Here is a 23,401-nt window from a genome sequence, read left to right on the forward strand (position 1 = left end):
AGCTAAGCTGCAAAGATGGCCAGAACAGCCAGGAGAAGAGAAGGCAGCACTAAGGGTTCTGCAGAAACATTTAGGGGGTTGCAGGGACTTGAGGTCCAAAAGGCCCTGAGAGGGAAGGAACTGTCCAGGGTTTGAGTGAAGGTGAGAGGGTGGAAAGCCCAGGGAGTGAGGAAGAGGGGGGCATTGGCAGGGGCTGGGAGAGCAGCAGGGTTGATGGAGGTCTTGGTCTTTGGTCTGTTTCCTAAGATCAAGATGACTTATCTGCTTTGTTCTGAGGACCTGCCTGTGTCACAATATAGGACAAGTAGCCTTGCAATTACTAAACCCTTTCCCCCACTTTCCTGGTTCACAGGCTTTGCCAAAAATTCTTCTACATTTGCTATACAAGGAGAGGCCTGACAACTGGGAAGTCAAAACAAATGAAGCCATACTTTCTAGACGTGATTCTACTCATCACAGTGCCTGCTGTGTGCTTATCCACGATTGCCACCATGGCCAAAACGCTCCACCAGGTTATCTTTCAGATTATTTGGCCAAATCTCTTTCTTTTTATGCCCACATGCCCTCCAGACGTGCTTTGATAAATTGTTCTCCTGGTCTTAAGGCAGAAGGGGGATGATTAAGAAGGTAAACTGCTGCTCCACGGCAGCCATTTTGTGCAAGTCTGCTTGACTCAGCCGCTGTAAACCACACAACAAAACCATTGGCTCAATTCCAGAACAGAGACAGTGCATTCCAGAATTTTATAAGATGCCTACATTTCCACCTGAAGTTATTTAATTTGAAGGGATTTTTCATTTGAAGTTAAAATGTCTCAAAACATCAAGTAGAAAGTTTCGACAAATATCTTAAATTAAAAAAGATTTTTCAAGGAAAAAAATACAAACAAATATTTTCCCACCATGGCATATAAACGAAGCAATTATCTCCTAAGTGGACTCAGTGTGCCCCCTGCTCTGATGGGAGCTGTGAGGGAACAGCCCCTGACTGGTTCCTCTTCTTTGAAGTGAAGGGAGAAGACTCCCAGAAAAACGTTTGAAAGACTGTAAGAAGGTGATTCTGACACTTGAGTTCTCAAGCTTATGCCTACATTGGATACCCCTGGAGTAGAGGGAAGACTATGGGGGGCAGAGGGGGTGGGGGCATAGCTGTTGTCAGGGAACTAGGTCTCAGAATGGGCGTTGTGCCGGGGGTGGGGGGTGGGGGTGAGATTGGGGCTTCGGACCTTCCAAGGACTCAACGGCAGGTGACAGAGCCTGGACATGAGGTGAAGCTTGCATTAGGCCACACCAGCTGGGAGTCAACCTGAAAAATAGTTCAGTCCCATGAAAGTTCCCCAAGGCCTGGGGCAGATGCTGGGAAATGGTAGGGATGGCTGAGCACGTACCCAATGGGCATGGTCAACAGTGACCAGATCAAAGGGCCTCAGGCAGTGGGAAAGTGGAGAGGGTGTGCTCCCCTCCCTCCCTGCCAGACACTCCAGGGGTGTAGAGGGAGGAGGCTGAGCCAGAGGGTGGGATTAAAAAACAAATATATATATATATATAAAATGTGTGAGTGTATATATATATTTATATAATGGTCATATGGTATTTCCTTGCATTTGACATTCACATAAACATTTACATGGTGTCTGTCCTTGTTATTCCCTTATGATTCCTTTCAGAATGCTGTCCACTTTCATTAAATCCCAATTTAACAAGAATCCCAATTCTTGTTCCAAAGAAAACTCTGGTGGGTTCCCGCTTACGGATTCACTAGGACATTCACCATCTTTATCTAGTACTGTCATGAGATTAAATGTCAATGGATATCACCCTTTATAATCTTTACAGTGTAATTTTTTGACAAGTTGGAATAAAATAAATTTTTCATATATAGCCATATGACTGGATAAATAAATCAAATTATTTTCCTATTAAACATGAGTGTAACTTAAGCAAATTTCATCAGCTCTCTAGATCTGTTCGATTATCTATAAAATGGGAGCATTGAGCTGTTTTCTGTTTCTTTCCTCCATTAAACATTGTTTTAATAAATAATAAATAATATTATTTATAAATAATAAATAATAAAGCCTCAGTGCTTATTATTTTGGTTTCAAACCTCCATTTTCACCTTTTGCTCTACCTTATTCCAAGCAAGGTGATATGAAATTATTAGCACCCCTCCCCCATGAGATGGGAATTTCCTTTATCATTTGTAAAGTATAGCTATTCATTTTCTCTGGAAAGATTACTTTGAGATAATATGCACTTTAGGAGTATTTACTTATTTAAAATAAAAGTATTTAGCAGTATATGTTTTTGTATTTTTTACTATTTGCTAATGTCACTAATGTTGCCTTTTATAGAAATAAACTATTTTCTATCTATTTAAAAAGCTTCTATTAACCAAAAATTATTCCGTTTATTTTCATTATGGAGACCTTTTCATGTTTTGCTCCCTGGTCCTTAATATTGCCATGTAAGTTTAAGTAAACTCCCTCTGAAATACAGGGAAATTTTAGACCATCGTGAATTTCTATTTTTCTTTTAATTTCCTTTTAATTAAAAGTTGCTTTTCTATTCTGTATTTTGTGATTCCCTAGCATGCAAAAATCTTTGGCATGTAATAGTTTCTGTTTAAATACATTTTTCATTTCTTATCATCATAAATTTCAAACATATACAAGAATCAAGGAATTATATATCAAACCCACATGGACCCATTTTCAGTTTTATCACTTTTTAGACAGTAATTTTGTTGCATCTAGATCCCTCTCCACCCTTCATGTTTGGTTATTTTGAAGCCAATCCTGGCTATCATATTATTTTAACAGTTAATGCAACAATATACATGTCTTAAAATATATGTCTCAAAGAAGTTTCTTTACTTTACATAACTGTAATAAACTTAAAACAAAAATTTAACAGTAGTTCCTTAATCTTATCAAATACCCAATACAGAAAATTCTGATCATTTCATTAACAATTTTCATTGGACTGGTTTGTGAGAATTTTCATTGCCTTGGTTTTAATTGTGTTTGAAATGTCTTTTGAGACTGCCTTTATATATAAACTCCCCATCTTTTTTTTCTTGTAATTTAATTTCTAAAGTAACCAGGTCCTTTGTTCTGTCAACTTTTAACAATTTCTGGAAGTTGCTGATTACATCCCTGTGATATCTTTTAACATTTTTTTCTGCCCCCTGTTTTTTGTCTAAACTAAGATGCTTCTCTGACAATATTGTGTCATAGGTGCTGCTGTGTGTGTATCTTACACTGGGTAATATGAAGAAGAAAATAATGTCTATAGTTGTCCTTTTTGTGTGTTGTTAAAATTGTCATTGTATTCAGGTATTGTCAGCCTGATTCATAAGCTTCCCCATAATTTCTCCACCTAAAGTTTTTAACAGTCATTGATGATTATTACCTGAATCATTTCTTTCATTAGAGATTTCCAACTGGTGACATTCTAACTCTGTCATTTCTTCATGATTTATTAGATGGAATTCTTTTAAAAAGTACTTTCCTTAGCTATTTGGAAATCATGAACAAGGTTTTCAGACATCAGTGAATTCTATTTATGCTTACTTTCTCTATTTTCTTTGTTTTGAACTAACAAATGGTTTTAATGTATTTTTCACCCTTTGGAAAAGAGGATTAAAAATCAATGTATTTCAGTTAAAGCTCCACACTTATGGAGACTCAAAACTTTCCTGCTATGTTTAAATCAAACCAGTTTTTGTTTTTTGGAGGTAAATTTAGCAAACTTTATAAGTATTTTAAATATAAATATCCTTAGAATAATTTTACTTTAAGTAACCTTTCCTAAGAAAATAATTGAAAAATAAATACAAATGCACAGAAGTTCAAAACAGCATTGTTTATAATAGCCAAAATATTCCAGACTATCCAGGTGTCTGACAACAGGCTGCCTGACACATTATAATCACCACGGGCAACCATTAAAAAGGGGATTATAGAGCTATATTGACATGAACACGGTCAATATAAAATTATAGATCAATATAAAATGCCAATGTATATAGACATGAACATTACGTTAAAAACAGGTTACAGAACATCGCATATAGCTGGATTCTATATTTGTAAAAAGAATTATTTTATATGTATAGATGTATGCCTAGAAAATATCCTAAAAGTCTATTCTTTGACATGTTACCATGATTATCAAATTTTAAACGGTAGCAGTTGAGTAATTTTCTCTTTCGACTTTATATTCTTTTATTACTGTATGAAATAAAACACTTTTTACCCATAAAAAAAAAAACAAACTTTCAAGTTGGATGGAAAGAAGAGCCCATTTATTGTCATTTAAGTCTAACAACCGCTGTTTCTTCTTCCCTTAAATGTCATGATACAGGTTACAAAGAGATAAGCAGTGTAGCTATTACTATGATTTCTACAAACCAACTTTTACAATGTTATGTACAGACTTGTTGCTTTTTATCACTTCTGAAATTGCCAATTTTACACTGCACTGGGCAGGCTGGAAATGTTACACTGACGGTTAGTTTTTTAAATAGAAACTTTTGCCACTGCTAATGGTTTGTGGTGCAAGGAGATTCTAGACATATAATCTTATCAAATCTTTGGAACCACAATATGGCCTTGTTTTACAAATGAGAAAAAAGCCCATCTCCACACAACTGATAAGCTAATAAAGCTTTTTTTTAAATTAAAAAAAAACCCAGGCTTTTTGACTCCAAAGTCTATTCTTTGCCTGCTTGACCACTATATTCCCTCAGCAGTTTGACTTCTTTTGTGTCTTGAAAATACCATCTGACCAGCCATATCTACAAACAGAATATCTTAATTCTTTGCCACCATGTTCCTGTTGGAATAGATTGCCTTATCATCAGTGTCTAAACTCTCCTGGTATTTAGCACATTTTGGTCCCTGTGAAATAGATATGCTACTTCCTGCTATCACCATATGCGCTAAGGGGTGAGATATTACAAGCTAAGCACATGAAATGCTTTTGCTGTTTACAACAGTGTTTCTCTATCAGTCACACAGAGGAAGTACACCCTTATTGAAATAAGAAGTTACTGACCTCAGGCATCTGCCTGGAAATACCCTATTTGTGCATCCCAAGCCAATAAATTTGACAGGAACTCTGAAATGACTACTGCATTTGCAACGAGTTGAAACAAGTTCTTGAAAGCACAAAGAATGAACATATCAGATAACTTCGGCAAGACAGGGCAAGTCGCACACTTCATCAAAACTTTTTGATAAAATTCAGTTCACCTATCTGTACATATGCTGGCAAATCTTTTAAAATTAGGAAATTTAAAAAGAAGTTTATCCAGCCAGGATGCGCCATCTTACATTTGAGAAAGGGTAGCAAATCGACCGTGTAGGTTGAAGAGCTCTTCCTGCTTGAGAAAGAAATGGATTGGTACTGACTGTGAACAAGTTTGACCTGTGTCTGTCTAAACCAGAGGGATTTTAAACCTGAGGCATGGAAGCTGAGGAATCAAGAGAATTCAGTGGTAGAATTCTCGCCTGCCATGTGGGAGACTCAGGTTTGATTCCCAGCCCATGCACTTTCCAAACAAACAAGCAAAAAAACAACCAAACAAAAAATCAAACAAACAAATATTCAACAAATGGTGCTGCAATAAGGGGATACTCTCATGGAAAAAAGAATGAAATGTGACCCCCACCACACAGCATACAAAAAAAAAAAAGCTATGGATGAGTGTTTGCTTCCAAGATATCAAAGAAGCCATAAAGGGCCACTGCCATTTTGCCCATTAGCCCAAGGACCAGGCCATCAATAAGTTTGTCATTTGAAACACAGGAGAGGCCACAGTCTTCAGGGACATTTCTCAAGTTAGTGTGCATCTTCGAGGCCTGTGTGCCTCCCAAGGTGTTTGTGAAACTTCGGTGCTGTGTGAATTGAGCCATTCAGAGCAGGAAGTCGGGAATTTCCAAGGAATCCCAAAGGACCAAACACCAACACCCAATTTAGACCTATGGCTGGCGGCTGCCCGGCAACCCCTGCCAAAGCCTATGTAAGTTGTTGAGTCCTTTAAGACCGAAGAAAAGCTTATCTCTGGAAAAAAATAAAATGGAAATGTTTCTTAAGAAGGGTGTGGAAGGACAAGTGCTGTCAAAAGTGATCCTTTGACTTGTATATGATAAGGAAGTGTCTATTTTAATGACAACACTGCAGGAAATGTACCCGCCTATGCTGTGGTGTCCAAAACCCAAGAGATTGAATTGGTGGATCTGGATTCCAGCCCTGGCACCACCTATCACGTGCAATCTTGTGAAATTCATAACATTGCTTCTGTTATAAAATGGAGTGAAGCATTCCATCCCACCTACCTGGGGAGGGGGAGGGGTTGGTGAGAAGATTGAATAAGAACACATATGAGGATGCACATAGCAAAATATAAACCTTTTAGTATTTGCATAAGACAGAGATTTTAGAACTCTGCCAATTACACAGTTCTAACTGTTGTCACCCACTTATCTGGCTTTCTAAATGTATGATCTTCCAGCAGGTGTTTTTTCAGTGACTGCTGTGTACCAGATATGTTATAGGTGCAGAAATAACAGTAAAAAACTTCTTATCCTCATGGATACCCAATCAGTGGAAACTAAACTTACAGAGTACTAGATTTGTTGGAGGTTGTAATTCATCCAACTCAATAAACATTTTTCAGCACATGTATCAAGCACAATGACGAAATAGTATGTACACACTAACAGCTGTTGTGGAGTTTTTGGCTTCAAAAGCTGCCTGGAGCCTGCCGAATGTAAGGTCAGTTACAATACAGCATGATATCTGGGCTAAGATAATGCAAAGAGGAGGCAGAGAGTAGAATGAGTTGTTGGGCCACTTTCCCATTCTCTGCATTTTAGAGTATAATGTTCCTGGCTGGATATATCCAAGGGAAAATGACTAGAGACCCATAAGATCCCCAAACCATAATACATGCTAGATGATGACAGAACTGAAGATGGTCTGGAAAATGAGAGATTTAGAAATACTTAAATGCATAATTAAAAATAAATTAAATGTATTTCTTGCATTTCCAAATAGCAAATTTTGATCAATGGCAAGTGTGAGCCTTTCTAATAACTCATACTCCCACCTCTTCTATTTCTTCTTGGAATCCCCTTCTCTCACTATTTTACCAGCTCATATCTGCTTACTTTCATCCAAACACTCCTAATCCTTGTTCTCTGATTTATTTTTCCACTACAGCACATGTCATCTTGTGACATATTTATTATTTTCTATCTACCTTACCCAAAGTGAATGTATGTCATGTGTAGGCAGAGATTTTATGGATTATTTTTCATTGCTGTATTTCCAGTTCCTAGAACAATGTCTGACCCATAAATATATCTTAAATAAATGTAAGAGTTGTCCAAAATATGAAATGGGTTGCCAGGGAGAGCACTTTATTTCCATCATAGACAATGCAAAGATGGTGGGCTTGTTTACTAGAAGATTAATGCAATGAGTAAAAGAGTCAAATTAGATGGACCTAATACAAAAATTAGATGGACCTATACATCCAATGGTTGGGAATAATGACTTCAAGCGAGATGGTTAGACAACTCTGATCTTTGGAAGTTTAGTCTCACATTGAACCAATCCTGCCCCTCTGAAAACTATTTGGTGATCCTATTTCTAGAATGAATATATTCAATATAAGTATAGACTTTAGAAGGTTTAAGACTGAAAATGTGCCCAAAATATAAAGTCTTTAAGTCATAGTCCTAGTGCAAATATAAAAATAACATGACTTTGATTTGACTTCCTGGAAGATGGTGGCTTAGTAAGACGCGCGGATCTTAGTTTCTTCTCCAGGACAGCTACTAGGGGAGTAGAAACGATACAGAAAGCGCCCAAAGCCACAACAGAGATAAAAAAGACAGCGTACCCCATCCTGGAACGGCTGGCTGGCTGAGAGAAGCAGCTCGGGTGAGATCGCCGAGGCGCGCGGGCCTCACCGGGCGGGGCGGGAAGCGGCCGGAGTTACTCCCTTCCCCCTTCCCGGGCTGGCTGGGAGAATTGGAGAGGCGGTCCCCTGAAACCAAGGCGGCTGGCGCCCACACCACGCGCAGACCCCTGGACCAACTGAGAGAATTGGATCGGAAACCCCCAGGCCGCGGAGAACGGTGACGGGTGGGGGAGGCCCCTTCCAAACCCGTGACTCCCGGGGAACGTGCACTCTCTCGGGCGGGCCGCTGCCGCTGGCGCCCTCCCGCCACGCTTGTCGCCCAGGGCCGACTAGGAAATTCGGCGGGCTCTTTCCCGGGCTGCAGCGACCAGCAACCCTCCCTGAGTTCAGACCCCGGGCCGGCTCAAGCCGCTTCGGCTAGCGAACCCCCCGGACGGCGAGAGTTCTCCAAAGTTTAAGGTCCCACAGCACCTTTTACTGGTGGGACCCGCAGACAAACGTGTGCCACGAGCGCCACCTACTGGGCAGGATAAGAAAAACAGAACCCAGAGATTTCACAGAAAAATCTTCCAAACTTTTGGATCCAATACCCAGGGAAATCTGTCTAAATGCGCAGACGCCAACAGAAGATAACGGATCACGCTCAAATAATTGAAAATATGGCCCAGTCAAAGGAACAAACCAATAGTTCAAATGAGATACAGGAGCTGAGACAACTAATGCTAAATATACGAACAGAAATGGAAAACCTCTTCAAAAACGAAATCGATAAATTGAGGGAGGACATGAAGAAGACATGGGCTGAACATAAAGAAGAAATAGAAAAACTGAAAAAACAAATCGCAGAACTTATGGAAGTGAAGGACAAAGTAGAAAAGAGAAAAAACAATGGATACCTACAATGATAGATTCAAAGAGACAGAAGATAGAATTAGTGATTTGGAGGATGGAACATCTGAATTCCAAAAACAAACAGAAACTATCGGGAAAAGAATGGAAAAATTTGAACAGGGTATCAGGGAACTCAAGGACAATATGAACCGCACAAATATACGTGTTGTGGGTGTCCCAGAAGGAGAAGAGAAGGGAAAAGGAGGAGAAAAACTAATGGAAGAAATTTTCACTGAAAATTTCCCAACTCTTATGAAAGACCTAAAATTACAGATCCAAGAAGTGCAGCGCACCCCAAAGAGATTAGACCCAAATAGGCGTTCTCCAAGACACTTACTAGTTAGAATGTCAGAGGTCAAAGAAAAAGAGAGGATCTTGAAAGCAGCAAGAGAAAAACAATCCATCACATACAAGGGAAACCCAATAAGACTATGTGTAGATTTCTCAGCAGAAACCATGGAGCCTAGAAGACAGTGGGATGATATATTTAAATTACTAAAAGAGAAAAACTGCCAACCAAGACTCCTATATCCAGCAAAATTGTCCTTCAAAAATGAGGGAGAAATTAAAACATTTATAGACAAAAAGTCACTGAGAGAATTTGTGACCAAGAGACCAGCTCTGCAAGAAATACTAAAGGGAGCACTAGAGTCAGATACGAAAAGACAGAAGAGAGAGGTATGGAGAAAAGTGTAGAAAGAAGGAAAGTCAGATATGATATATATAATACAAAAGGCAAAATGGCAGAGGAAAATATTATCCAAACAGTAATAACACTAAATGTTAATGGACTGAATTCCCCAATCAAAAGACATAGATTGGCAGAATGGATTAAAAAACAGGATCCTTCTATATGCTGTCTACAGGAAACACATCTTAGACCCAAAGATAAACATAGGTTGAAACTGAAAGGTTGGGAAAAGATATTTCATGCAAATAACAACCAGAAAATAGCAGGAGTGGCTATACTAATATCCAACAAGTTAGACTTCAAATGTAAAACAGTTAAAAGAGACAAAGAAGGACACTATCTACTAATAAAAGGAACAATTAAACAAGAAGACATAACAATCATAAATATTTATGCACCGAACCAGAATGCCCCAAAATACGTGAGGAATACACTGCAAACACTGAAAAGGGAAATAGACACAAATACCATAATAGTTGGAGACTTCAATTCCCCACTCTCATCAATGGACAGAACATCTAGACAGAGGATCAATAAAGAAATAGAGAATCTGAATATTACTATAAATGAGCTAGACTTAACAGACATTTATAGGACATTACATCCCACAACAGCAGGATACACCTTTTTCTCAAGTGCTCATGGATCATTCTCAAAGATAGACCATATGCTGGGTCACAAAGCAAGTCTTAACAAATTTAAAAAGATTGAAATCATACACAACACTTTCTCGGATCATAAAGGAATGAAGGTGGAAATCAATAATAGGCGGAATGCCAGAAAATTCACAAATACCTGGAGGCTCAACAACACACTCTTAAACAATGAGTGGGTCAAAGAAGAAATTGCAAGAGAAATTAGTAAATACCTCGAGGCAAATGAAAATGAAAACACAACATATCAAAACTTATGGGATGCAGCAAAGGCAGTGCTAAGAGGGAAATTTATTGCCCTAAATGCCTATATCAGAAAAGAAGAAAAGGCAAAAATGCAGGAATTAACTGTTCAATTGGAAGAACTGGAGAAAGAACAGCAAACTAATCCCAAAGCAAGCAAAAGGAAAGAAATAACAAAGATCAGAGCAGAAATAAATGAAATTGAAAATATGAAAACAGTAGAGAAAATCAATAAGACCAGAAGTTGGTTCTATGAGAAGATCAATAAGATTGATGGGCCCCTATCAAGATTGACAAAAAGAAGAAGAGAGAGGATGCAAATAAATAAGATCAGAAATGGAAGAGGAGACATAACTACTGACCTCACAGAAATAAAGGAGGTAATAACAGGATACTATGAACAACTTTATGCTAATAAATACAACAATTTAGATGAAATGGATGGGTTCCTGGAAAGACATGAACAACCAACTTTGACTCAAGAAGAAATAGACGACCTCAACAAACCAATCACAAGTAAAGAAATTGAATTAGTCATTCAAAAGCTTGCTAAAAAGAAAAGTCCAGGACCAGATGGCTTCACATGTGAATTCTACCAAACGTTCCAGAAAGAATTAGTACCAATTCTCCTCAAACTCTTCAAAAAAATCGAAGTGGAGGGAAAACTGCCTAATTCATTCTATGAAGCCAACATCACCCTCATACCAAAACCAGGCAAAGATATTACAAAAAAAGAAAACTACAGACCAATATCTCTAATGAATACAGATGCAAAAATCCTCAATAAAATTCTACCAAATCGTATCCAACAACACATTAAAAGAATTATACATCATGACCAAGTAGGATTCATCCCAGGTATGCAAGGATGGTTCAACATAAGAAAATCAATTAATGTCATACACCATATCAACAAATCAAAGCAGAAAAATCACATGATCATCTCAATTGATGCAGAGAAGGCATTCGACAAGATTCAACATCCTTTCCTGTTGAAAACACTTCAAAAGATAGGAATACAAGGGAACTTTCTTAAAATGATAGAGGGAATATATGAAAAACCCACAGCTAATATCATCCTCAATGGGGAAAAATTGAAAACTTTCCCCCTAAGATCAAGAACAAGACAAGGATGTCCACTATCACCACTATTATTCAACATTGTGTTGGAGGTTCTAGCCAGAGCAATTAGACAAGAAAAAGAAATACAAGGCATCAAAATTGGAAAGGAAGAAGTAAAACTATCACTGTTTGCAGACGATATGATACTATACGTCGAAAACCCGGAAAAATCCACAACAAAACTACTAGAGCTAATAAATGAGTACAGCAAAGTAGCAGGTTACAAGATCAACATTCAAAAATCTGTAGCATTTCTATACACTAGTAAGGAACAAGCTGAGGGGGAAATCAAGAAACGAATCCCATTTACAATTGCAACTAAAAGAATAAAATACCTAGGAATAAATTTAACTAAAGAGACAAAAAACCTATATAAAGAAAACTACAAAAAACTGCTAAAAGAAATCACAGAAGACCTAAATAGATGGAAGGGCATACCGTGTTCATGGATTGGAAGACTAAATATAGTTAAGATGTCAATCCTACCTAAATTGATTTACAGATTCAATGCAATACCAATCAAAATCCCAACAACTTATTTTTCAGAAATAGAAAAACCAATAAGCAAATTTATCTGGAAGGGCAGGGTGCCCCGAATTGCTAAAAACATCTTGAGGAAAAAAAACGAAGCTGGAGGTCTCGCGCTGCCTGACTTTAAGGCATATTATGAAGCCACAGTGGTCAAAACAGCATGGTATTGGCATAAAGATAGATATATCGACCAATGGAATCGAATAGAGTGCTCAGATATAGACCCTCTCATCTATGGACATTTGATCTTTGATAAGGCAGTCAAGCCAACTCACCTGGGACAGAGCAGTCTCTTCAATAAATGGTGCCTAGAGAACTGGATATCCATATGCAAAAGAATGAAAGAAGACCCGTATCTCACACCCTATACAAAAGTTAACTCAAAATGGATCAAAGATCTAAACATTAGGTCTAAGACCATAAAACAGTTAGAGGAAAATGTTGGGAGATATCTTATGGATCTTACAACTGGAGGCGGTTTTATGGACCTTAAACCTAAAGCAAGAGCACTGAAGAAGGAAATAAATAAATGGGAACTCCTCAAAATTAAACACTTTTGTGCATCAAAGAACTTCATCAAGAAAGTAGAAAGACAGCCTTCACAATGGGAGACAATATTTGGAAATGATATATCAGATAAAGGTCTAGTATCCAGAATTTATAAAGAGATTGTTCATCTCAACAACAAAAAGACAGCCAACCCAATTACAAAATGGGAAAAAGACTTGAACAGACACCTATCAGAAGAGGAAATACAAATGGCCAAAAGGCACATGAAGAGATGCTCAATGTCCCTGGCCGTTAGAGAAATGCAAATCAAAACCACAATGAGATATCATCTCACACCCACCAGAATGGCCATTATCAACAAAACAGAAAATGACAAGTGCTGGAGAGGATGCGGAGAAAGAGGCACACTTATCCACTGTTGGTGGGAATGTCAAATGGTGCAACCACTGTGGAAGGCAGTTTGGCGGTTCCTCAAAAAGCTGAATATAGAATTGCCATACGACCCAGCAATACTTTTGCTGGGAATATACTCAAAGGACTTAAGGGCAAAGACACAAACGGACATTTGCACACCAATGTTTATAGCAGCGTTATTTACAATTGCAAAGAGATGGAAACAGCCGAAATCTCCATCAACAGAAGAGTGGCTAAACAAACTGTGGTATATACATACGATGGAATACTATGCAGCTTTAAGACAGGATAAACTTATGAAGCATGTAATAACATGGATGGACCTAGAGAACATTATGCTGAGTGAGTCTAGCCAAAAACTAAAGGACAAATACTGTATGGTCCCACTGATGTGAACAGACATTTGAGAATAAATTTGGAATATGTCCTTGATAACAGAGTCCAGCAGGAGGTAGAAACAGGGTAAGATAATGGCCAATTGGAGTTGAAGGGATACAGACGGTGTAACAGGACTAGATACAAAAACTCAAAAATGGACAGCACAATAATACCTAATTGTAAAGTAATCATGTTAAAACACTGAATGAAGCTGCATCTGAGCTATAGGTTTTTGTTTTGTTTTGTTTTGTTTTGTTTTGATTTTACTATTATTACTTTTATTTTTTTCTCTATATTAACATTCTATATCTTTTTCGGTTATGTTGCTAGTTCTTCTAAACCAATGCATATGTACTAAGAAATGATGATCATGCATCTATGTGATGATGTTAAGAATTAATGATTGCATATGTAGAATGGTATGATCTCTAAATGTTGGGTTAATTTCTTTTTTTCCGTTAATTAAAAAAAAATAAAAAAGAGAAGGGATAATTGGAGCTGAAGGGATACAGACTGTACAACGGGACTGGATATAAAAACTCAGAAATGGACAGCACAATACTACCCAATTGTAATGCAATTATGTTAAAACACTGAATGAAGCTGCATGTGAGGTATAGGTTTTTTGTTTTTGTTTTTGTTTTTTTTCTTTCTATTATTGTTTTAATTCTTATTCTGTTGTCTTTTTATTTCTTTTTCTAAATCGATGCAGATGTACTGAGGAATGATGAATATGCAACTATGTGATGTTATTGAGAATTACTGATTGTACATGTAGATTGGAATGATTTCTAATTGTTTTGTTAATTCTTTTTTTAATTAATTAAAAAAAAACAAAAAACAAACAAACAAAAAAACTAAGTGGGGAAGAACATAGAATTAGTGGTAATTCCACTACAGCAGGATCTTGTTTTTAGGAAATTAGCCTTTAGTGGGAGATTAATAAAGAAGTTTCCTCAAAGAATGATGCCTATTGATTGAAATAAAATTTAAAACTATAAAAAAAAAATAATAATAACATGACTTTTCTATAATCACTAATCTTTATAATAGGTCATTTTGGCTTTTGGCTTTGGGGAGTATATTTAATCCACATAGTATGGACTTATCACATGGTTTCAAGAGAAGAGTGTCAGAGGGAGGAATTTTCTCCTAGACAAAAACATATACGATTTCTCAGGAAAGGAAACTTCCTCAATGGTAAGGTTAAATTTATTTGCAATTTATAATTACTTTGATATTTCAATTCTTCCTAAAGTTTTATTGTCAGCTTCTCTTCCCATTAGCTTCAGCCCCAAGTTCTTGCAATATTTTGGTATTATCGTCAGTAACAATTATAATTGTAGCTAATAATTATTAAATAGTTATTTTACGCTCAGCATTCTGGGCAGTAAAAAAAATAGAAAAAAAACAGGTGTAAAGTTATTTAATCTTCCTGCCATCCCTATGAGTGAGGCACATATATCCTTATTTGCAGTCAAAGAAAGTAAAGCAGAGAGGAGTTGGGTGAACCCAGGCAACCTGGTTATAGAGCCTGTGCTCAGGGTTAAATGCTGGGTCTTCCATGGATTTCCATTTGGATTCATTTTTGCAAAGCATATGGGTGTTCAGATCAATTGTTTGTTAAAATATCCTATTATCATTGCTTAGACCCTGTGAAATCAACAGTGACTGAGCAATGTCCGCTTTAGTTAACCGCATAAACAAAGAATTTGAAACATCTATCTGAGACTACTTTAAAAACTATTGTGGAAAGAAGTCATAATGGATTCCCCCACCAACTATCATGTTTTCCTTGTAGTCTTGAGAAATATATTTAACCAACATGTTCAAGGTCACTGTGTCTTCATTGTTTTAAATTTAGCTTATACAGTATCTCATTTAAGAATCTATTTGTTCATAGTTTACTGTCTTAGAACAGAAACTCTCAAAATTTTTGGTCTCAGGACCTATTTATACTTTTAAAAATTATTGAGAACCCCAAACAGCTTTTACTAATGTGAGTATATCTATTGATATTTATTGTATGAATTATTAAAATTGAGACTCTACTAAGTCTTTAGTTATTGTTTCATTTAACAATAACAATAATATACTCATTATATGTTAAAAAATCATAGGATTTTTTTTACCAAAATAGCTAAATTTTTCAATATAAAAATACTTAGAGAGAAGAGTGTCCTTGTTTTTCATATTTGGAAATATTTCTCATGTTTGGTTTAAGAGAAGCACTTAGATTCTTATATCTGCTCCTCCATTTAATGTGTTGCAACATCCCACATCATGTAGCCTCCGGAAAAATTCCAATGTATACTCGTAAGAAAGGCAAATAGCATATTCATCTTCTTCTGAAAATAGGACTGACCTTGTGGATCCCCTGAAAGAGTTCCTGGAATGCTCAGTAGTCCTGGAATCACATTTTATAACTGATGGCTTAGAGTGACTGACAACAAGAAAAACAAAATAGACCTTAGAACTTCTTTTAGATCATTATGCAAGACCTAGGTTCTTGTAGTTTCAGTTCTGTTTCCTCAAGAAGTATAAGTTTCTATGACGTTTCAGAATTTTAAGAAGTTTGGGGGAATTTCCTTGCTGCAAGCAATTTTCTACTCAAAAGATAGTGAACAACTTTTACATATTCCCAAGCTTGTTTTCTCGCCACAGGCTTTTGTTTTGATACAAAGCATGGAAATAAAAAAAAAAAACAATGACAAATTAAATATATTATAATTTGATGAAAGCATTTTGTGGTTAGTTTTGGAGCATCTTGATTTTTCTCTACTGATCAGAGTTTCTTTCAGGAACTATGATCTTTTCCTATTCACATATTCCTTATATCACCCAACCCAGCCATCTGTTTCCATACGTCCTCCTCAAAGAGGGGCAAAGACTGGGAAAGTACACTATTTTCTTCCTTCATTTATTATTATATTATTGTTATTATTAGTATTATTTGCTGTTGTTGTTATCTCCTGGCATTCCAGGAAAGTGCTATCATAACAATAGCTGGATCTGGATAGAAGCTTAAGGAACAGAAGTCTCAGTGTCTAAATTCTAGCAGTAACACATTAAAATATCAAAATGTCCAGGTTTCTACAAAGTATTACAAAACATGAAAAGAAACAGGAAGCAATGGCCCAGGCATAGGAAAAAAACAAAGCATTAGAAACCATCAACAAGGTGGATCAGACTTGGGACGTTTCAGTCAAAGAGTTTTAAAAAGTAGTCTTAAATATGCTTACAGTGCTAAAGGAAAACACGGACAAAGAAGTAAAGGAAATCAGGAAAATAATAGATGAATACAAGGGTAATATCAATAGAGAGATGGAAATTGTAAAAAGGAACTAAACAAAGCAGAAGACCGCAATAATAGAAATTAAAAATTCCCCAGAAGGGTTCCATAGTAAATTGGAGTTGGTGGAAGAAAGAAATAGTGAATTTGGAGTTAAGTCTGTTGAAATCATACAGCCTGAGGAACAGAAGGATGAATGAATGAAGAAAAGTGAACAGAGCCTGAGGAACGGGTGGGGCACCATCATGATACCAATAAAGGTATGTTAGGTGTCCCAGAGGAAAAACGAGAGAACGGGGCATAATGAATATTCAAAGAAAATGGGTGAAAACTCCCCAAATTTAACAAAAGACATGAATATACTCATTGAAGAAACTCAACAAACACCAAACAGGATGAACCCAAATAGGCCAATATCACAACATATTACAGTCAAATTGTCAAATACCAAAGATAAAGAAAGAGTTCTGAAAGATTCAAGTGTACTAGGGCTTTGTGGTAAGACCCCATCTCCTCTTTTTTCTACACTCACTCCTTATTCTATTCCATCCAGTACTGTGAATTTTTTCTTAATGTAAACTTGAAAATGTGGAATATAGACAGTCAGCTTTATATCAAGGTTAAATTTCTTATACTTGATACCTAAATACCTGTACTTAAGGGGGATACTTAAGTGAGTATCACTGGTTTCAAGCAATGTACATGGCAGTATTAAGTGTTCATGGAGAAGGATGTTTACAGCCTATACTATGTGCTCAGAAAGTGGATTGATAAATGCATATACAGACAGAAAGATAAATGAATAAATAGGTTGCTCAATAGATGGAAAGATAGATAGAGAAAAGTGGCAAAATGTTAAAATTGTTGGAGCTGGGAATGTGGGAAAATAGAGATATATTGGAGTTCTCTGCATGGGAAATGTACTGAGCCCTAGTACATTCTTGCATTTAGAGACTGAAAAGAAGAGGAGAAGCCAGCATAGGACACCAGGACAAAGTGGCCATTGACTTAGGAAGAGAAAAGGTGACTGTGATATCCTGGAAGTGATGTGAACTAAAGAGTTTAAATTAAAGTAGTCAGTAGACACTCTACATAACAGGTGCTTTGCCTGCTCTGTCACAGATTCCATCTACACCCCTCCCTGTGTTCTCCACCTAAGGCTTAACATTTTGGATCTCTTTGGTCTTTCTTTTGGTCATATCCACTTCCTACACTCTCTCTATCCTGTGCCATGACACACTTTAGATATCATAGACTGGGTTCCTTGTCTCCTTAGCCACCCAATGGCCAGCCCGTCTCCACCACAAGTTACCACAGAAATTTAATAATGAATAAGCACCATTTTTATCAACTGGAAAAAAATGATTCACTGTGTCCAAATAACAGAAAGCCAAAATAACTATTGAACAATAGTTCAATAGTTCAATAACAAAATAACAATAGTTATTTTGGGGAACAATACATTAACAGGAATTTTATAGTAATGGGAAAATAATTGATTTAATAATGATATCCCTAAATTAATACCAGGTTCTGAAATGCCTTCTGAGTCATTAAAGAAAAAGTAAATACCCTCAGTGTCCTTTAGGTTTAAGTACCATACCTCAGTTCTAGTTCTTCTAGAATCACAAATTGATGTGTGGTAATATGGCAAAGCTGTACTAAGGAGAATAATGGACTGAACAGAAAGTGGTATTTTCCAACCACAGTTAATAGGAGAGTTTATTGGGAATTAAATGAGCAGAAAGGAAAGGGAGGGCAGATTTCTATTCTGGACTGTACATTGCTGGGGGCTGTCAATACTAATGAAAGAGCTTGGGTGAGGTTTTCAATCATAGCCCAAGCAAGGACCTGGACTCAAGGTTGGGCTGGGTAATGCATGTTATAAGGCAGGAGCTGCTGGGTGCACCCATTGACAGTTGAAGGAAAACAGACATTAGGAAGTCATGAAGCTTAAATGATGTGGGGAGACCCTGGTAGTTCAGACCCAATTCACATGGGTCAGCCCCGAGGCTAGTGGGAAACTGGCCTATAAAATAAATAAGTAAGGGATGGTTCTGATATCAGATTCAGAAAATGCAGCTGTCATACCCTGGGCTTTACACATCCTGCTGTATGCATCTAATTAAACAGAAGAGACCCCTAAGCAACTGCCTGTGCTTTTAAAGCAGCATTAGAAATGTTACAGATCTGGTGGAAATCCAGTTCTCTGACTGTAGAAATGAAAGGTGGTAGAGGAGCTGAGGAACAGTGGATTTTCAACTTCTATGGGAATTAATGCTTTACTTACTTTCTTTTTTTTTTATTCAATCACTTTGTAAATGAACTTTTACTCTAGACCTACTAGTTAGGTCTGGAGAGAGAGAGAGGTAGAGGTGAATAAGTCAAAATCTTTGCCCTCTAAGGAGCCTCCAGTTCGAGAGGATTGATGGGCAGGTAAGCAAATGTACAATTGAGGTGTTGTCAGGTGTTGTGGGAGAAGAGGAGAGAGGGCCAACTCAGCAAGGAGAGGAGGGACATGTGGGGGATCAAGCAAGGCTTTCCAGAGATGTCAATGGCTAACCTGTGTCTTGAAAGACCACTAGAGGTGTTCTAGGTAGTCATTCTGGAAGCAGGAAGTGACTTGGACAAAAGCACAATGGCTCGGGCAATCAGGCTGCTTCCTGGCATGTGCAAGGAGTTTCCTGTGCTGAGAATCCTAATGCATATGGAAAGTGGAGAGAAATAAAGCCTGGGAAATAGAGGTTCTATATGTATCACCAATACATATTTGGGACATAATTGAGTCATCAAACCAAAAAGAAAAAGAAAAAGGATTTAGATTGTCACTAATTTTATGTTGTAATTTAGGTCGCTTAGACTTTGGTTCTAGATCCTTCTTACAAATCTTGGAGTTAGAATATGAGACCTTAACTCTTACTTTCATCTACACACGAGATGGCCTGTTGCAGAGTTGACTCCAGAAGGTACTAGAGCAACTTTCAGAGTTCAGACATCAGATGAAAACTACAGTTAACTAGACAATTCATTCTTTCAACAAAATATTATTGACCAACTCGTATGTATAAAGAGCTTCGGTGTCTTTTCCAAACTTATGTATGGCAACCTCCAAAGAGTGGCAAGCACACCTGGAGACTAGCACCAATTGCTTTAGCATCTGATGGTATGCTGCATCAAGACGAGTGGGGTATCTCATTTAGAGAAATGTAGCTTTTTCTCCCTCACTAACTAGAATAGAAGGTAAGTGATGTTCTCCTGATTCCTGGGGATTTAAGAACAGTGATCACTCATCTCAGATGAACTTAATCCCCTTTCAAATAGTCTGCTTTATTCACCCTTCTATTTACAGCACCGATTAAGTGCATACTAAATGTTTGAAGGGATGAATAAATCAATTAATCAATAAATAAAAATTATCAGCCTATTCGCCCTAATATTTGGTCTGGAAAAAATGGTCATGGTTTTTGCATAGGTGGGTTTTTCCACTGTAAACATATTGGTCACTGCAAAGTCATGCATTATTTGTAACACTAAATGTTTAAGAACATGTAATACTATTTTCCATAAATAAGTGCAGAGAGTCCCTGAAATAAATATATGAGTTTCTTGGGCATCACAGTCTTTTGGTTTTTTTTTTTTTTTGGTTGATTTTTAGTAGGCTGAACCACCATGATGTATGAAGGAAATGTCAAGTTTCTATTCTCTTAAAAGACAGAAAATCTTGTGATGTTTTATATTAAGAGCTGAGATTGTGTAGTTGCCTATTCGTAGAACCGTCAGAATATATTCGAGTAAATCAATTCAGTCCTGTCTTCTTCAGTTTATCTGTAGAATAATCCACTTGCTCCTCTCCCCCTTCCCCTCCCTACTCCTTTGCCCCACATTGTTAAGAAGAGAATAACTTCTTCCGATGTATACAGTGATTTTAGAAATGTTCCCTCAACTTTTCTGGAACCACCCAGTACAAAAGACTCTTGACCTTTGGTTGAAGGAAGTAAAGGGGTCAGTTGGCTGGAAAATTTTTCTTCATTCAGCTGAAGATGAACCTGACTGCCTTTTTCCCCCCTGTACACTTAAGCCACTTGAATATAATTTGCCCTTGAATTGAACAGAGGAATTTCAATAAAGATGTGTGAATTGTTTGAGTTTATGTGTTTGTACGTGAGTGTCTGTGTGTGTAGATGGGGCAGTTGGCCAAACTGGAAACTGAACACAAAGATAATTAAGCTTAAAGGGGTCCAGAAAATTCTCAGTCAAATTCTGAATGAGCACCACTTGACATGGCACAGAGATTTTCCAGGTTAGAAGTGACTCTACTTTTCAAGAGTTATTTGGATTCCAGCTCAGGGGAAGACTGGATCATCACAATGTATCAAGAGCTTCTCAGAAAAAGGGCTATATAAACACATGGCATTGTTAGTCCAGTCTGCCTCCTTTTGCTACATATTCTTTTGCTACACATTCTGGCAGAAAATTGTGAAAATCCAGTAACAGTTTCTGGAGAGCTGTTTGACCCTCTTTTTTTTTTTTTCCTGTTCACAATTTCTTTATTCTGTTTTTTCCATATTCAGCTGCACTTTGGTTACAAACAAACAAGTTACTTGCTTAAGGTAGTTTTACCTGTCGTGGTGGGGACAAAAGTGATTCAAGCTACAGTGAGCAGAGCCGGGCTGGCTGACCAAGTGTCTTTTATGTACTGTTTACATATTCCTGAGGCTGACTAAATTCAAAGTGACCTTTCCAGTGTTAAACCATCCTGGCAAATTCTAAGAGTCAACCATCTTTGTATTTACAAATCCAAATATATATATTTTTTAAACCCAATTTAAAACAACATGAGTGAAATAATCAAATGGGATATTTTTAAAGGCTATGATTCATTTGAATGGTTAAAAACTCAGGTTGGTAGTTTTTTCTTTATTGAGTTTTTTTTTAATTGAAAAACTCTCCTATAAATATAGAGCACACCTCTCTTGCTTCTGAAAAATCACTCTTTGATGGGTTCCAAAGGTTCTTGGAAATAACCGGGCTTCATATGATTTTTTATGCACTGATGGACTCTCTGAAGGAAATTTACAACAATTTCACTGGATGTTGCATTTCATTATCAACTGATTAACTTTAAATCTCAGGAAAATTTCCAGGGGTATCAATTCAGACCACTAATTTGGACTGTGTAAACATTTAGGCATGTAGTTATTGTTGGGAAAAAAATGTTTAACATATTGTATTTGATTGGTATGGATTTTTTTGGGATCACTTTTGATGGGAATTCAATTCTAAATCGGTATCTTTTTAAAATAAGAAATGTCAGCATTTTTTTTTATGTAGTTTTGACTTCTGAATTAAATTTAATTTTTCATCTAATTATATGTTTATGGCATACTATCACAATGAATTAGTTGTCCTGCTAGAACAGAAATCCCAAATTCTTGGTATGTTATTTATCTTCTGATCATGAATTTTCTTAGGTTTAGGAAAATCATATATGCTTGTTAAACTAATGATAATATCCTATCACCTAACTGGATACTACTTTTTGTCTCAGGATATCCTGATATCTAAATAATAGTGATACAAACTACATACATTTCACATATAAAGAAACATCTGTAAGTCTCTAGTCTTGGTTAGAATGAGAAAATATTCCAAAGGCAATAAGTGAGCTTTTCAGCTTACTTACTGAGCCCTATGGCCTATAATATTGGATTTATTTCTAACTAGAAAACGTAACTACAAAAATATTAGCAAAGAATGAGTTTTCCATCTCAGAATTGACCATGAAGTACTTTGATATCCTTACCTTCCTGGATTTGGGGAAAACACTTAAAAAATCATTCCTGTTGGAAGAAAAATGCATTTAACATCCTTGTTTTGTCTGCTTCCTCACAGGGTTTATTCTGTAGCTGTGCAGCAGCTTATCTTCAGCCCCCAGCCCCGGAGCCTGCAGCTCAGGTACCAGGGAAATGTCTTCCTGATGCTGCAATCTGTTGATATAACTATGAAAATCGATGGAGGCCCCACGATAGGGTTTCTACAGCGACTTGATTTTACTTCAAGTTGGGAGTAAAGCGAGAACAGAAATGACATTAAGGTAAAACTGCACGCTTTTGGTTTTCTGTTTTCAAATTAGAATCTAATTTTCTCATGCTAGTAGAGAGGCCACAAACAGACTTTAGAACTAAAATGAAAACCTCATGAAATATTGAAAGAGGAAGTCAAAAGTTGCTCTCTTCCCCAAATGTGAGTTGCTTTTTGCCACCAAAGATTAAGCTGGTTAGATTGAAGAGGTTGCATGTATCTGTTGAGTTCTGACCCACAAGTCTTGATGGGGTGAAAGGGGTTCAGGGACATAATTTTTCCATTTGTGCTGTGTGAGTTGACCGCTCCAAAAAAACACCTCTTTCCTAGTCCCTACTTGTCAGGAACAAATGGGCTCACTTATTCTCAAAGGGCTGAAGGATGAAGAGCAGGGCGTTTACACAGGTTAATGTTGAGAACTTGCAGCATCTGAGACCAGCAGCCATTGCTTTATAAACACTGTCTAATCTTAGATTTGTCAGAGTCTATAACTGCACCCATGTTTAAAAACAAAAGCCTAAAAATACAACAGATCATAACCATAACCTTTTAATTATAGGGATATCTTGTCATAAAAGAGGGAGAAGGAAGAATGCATTCTTTGGCCTTTAGTTATAATTGTATCAGAAAATCATCAGAAAAATCATTCACAGAATCATT

The 23,401-nt window shown here is 37.0% G+C and overlaps 1 protein-coding gene across 11 annotated transcripts in view; it reads right to left on the reverse strand.

Moving 5' to 3' along the window:
• SLC8A1 (solute carrier family 8 member A1) overlaps window positions 1–23,401 on the reverse strand; it is a 390,011-nt gene that overhangs the window by 345,813 nt on the left and 20,797 nt on the right. The window contains exon 1 of one of the 11 annotated variants that reach the window (XM_077134066.1): window positions 15,734–15,755. The exons of the other annotated variants lie outside the window; for them this stretch is intronic. The gene's annotated coding sequence lies outside the window, so the exon portion shown is untranslated. Of the gene's footprint in view, window positions 1–15,733; window positions 15,756–23,401 lie in introns of those variants that run through there. 11 annotated transcript variants of the gene reach the window in all.

This window comes from Tamandua tetradactyla, chromosome 17 (genome assembly GCF_023851605.1).
Source record: "Tamandua tetradactyla isolate mTamTet1 chromosome 17, mTamTet1.pri, whole genome shotgun sequence".
Taxonomy (NCBI): Eukaryota; Metazoa; Chordata; class Mammalia; order Pilosa; family Myrmecophagidae; genus Tamandua; species Tamandua tetradactyla.